A 2,012-nucleotide genomic window follows, 5' to 3' on the forward strand; every position below is an offset into this window, starting at 1 on the left:
ACGAAGCTTTATTCACAACGGCTAAGGTGTTGCTATTTGTTGAGGTGGCGATTCTGTTTCTCTCAAGAAGCTGTTGAAAATGTTATGATGACCCCAAAAGTAAGAATTTCATTGCATTTTCTGAACAGACATCCTTTCCCAGCAATCTTACTAACTAATGGTATGTATGCGCGGTGACTAAGGGCTATGGTAGAAGTCGCTACAAATAATTTCTCAGGAACCTTAAAATCCTGTAGGGTGATAAAGGGTTGGGGTAGAAGCCATAATCACTACATATCCTGACCCAGCAACCTTTCCACCCTGTATGGTGACTAAGGTCTACAGTAGGAGACTTAAATGCTAAACATCTACTGTATGGTGTTAAAGGGCTAGGGTTAAAGACATCATCCCTACACATCCTGTCCCAGCAACCGCACAACCATGTGAAGTGACAAAGTGCTAGGGTAAAAGTCATAATCAGAAGACAACCTGTCCCAGCATCCTCACAATCCTATACAGTGACTAAGAACTATGGTGGAAGTTGTAATTGATAGACATCCTTTTCCAGCAACCTTACATTCTAACACAATGGATCTTGACGGCCCCTATTGGTCAAAGACTAGATTGCAATTTTCTAGTGAAGCTGTAGTAAGTTAACTCGTAAAGGCGTATGGGGCCCTACCATTTGCCGACTACCCCTAAGGACTAGCATTGGGGCTGAACAGACCAACCAGTTTTCATTATAGGAAAGGTTTCTATTTATAGAACCCTGAAGATTTTTTTGTATCTTCATGTTTCTTGGTTTTTGGATTTTATGTCCTCATAGCCAAGTCAATCACAATCTATTTTTTTAGCCAATGCAACACATTAGAATAAAACTAGACAAAAGTAAGGCAGTAATAGTTATAATGAAATTAAGTCATATGAAAAATTATATCTATTTACAGAATGGAAAAATTACAGTTTTGAAATGTGATATAAAATTAAAAATTAAATGATGACTGTAAAAAGAAAATGTGGACTGTGCTATGTTCGAAGAAACAGAGTGAATGAAATAGATGATGGTGACAGGAGCAAAAATTAAATGTGAAACATACATATATATATATATACTTAAATAATGTAACAGTGGAGGATGAATGAAATGCACAATCTAAAGTCGAGTTTGATGAAATATATGAAAGTGATGAGTTCAGGGATTAAGTGAGGAGGGTGATAAGTAAAGTACAGTTTGATAACCTTGTCTTCATCTCCTTTATATGGCCATGGTACAACCACTGATGCACATACTCACACAATGTTGGAGTGCTTTATTGAATGATGTGACCTAATATTAATTGAGGGAGATTCTATATTTTAATAAAGACAATTTCATATTAAATGTCCTCAGTTTAACTTTATATTTTACAGTTACAGGCTATAACATGCCTTTTTTCAACACAGATAGTGGCGTTTGGATGCAGGTTGTAGTTGACAATGGCAATTTGAAATGGAATGAAGCCCACTAATGGCAGACAACACAAAACAGAAGTTAAAAGCACCATCAACAATGTCCATAATACAACTTTTTTTCTCTGAATGAAAGGAGAAAATAAGTTATCAAGGACACGTTGGTGTTTTGGTGTGTTGAGAAATGTGGAAAAACATCATTGAAAGGAAACTTTAACAAGGTGACAATGAGGAAAATACTTCTGGGCAGGTCTTCCAGTCAGTTGAATCGCAAAGGTTTTCGATTATAAATTCAATTCATACCTGAAGCACTCTTTATTTTTTTTATTGAAATAAGTTACTATTACACAAAAATGCCAATAGAAAAGAATAGGAAAAAATGTAAGCATCTCACAATTCTAAAGCCATTATTGTGAAAAAATTGGGTTTTGTCCTGTGGACCAGCGTAGCTAATACACATTTTGTCATGGTCTTGTCACAGACTGGTTCTGTGTTCATTAATTATTGTTCTCCTCCATTTCACCAGAGACTCTTGGCCTTATCTTTCTTTTTTTTATTGGACTGGCTTGTGTGGGAGAAGCCTT

Source organism: Scomber scombrus, chromosome 21 (assembly GCF_963691925.1).
Source record: "Scomber scombrus chromosome 21, fScoSco1.1, whole genome shotgun sequence".
Lineage (NCBI taxonomy): Eukaryota > Metazoa > Chordata > Actinopteri > Scombriformes > Scombridae > Scomber > Scomber scombrus.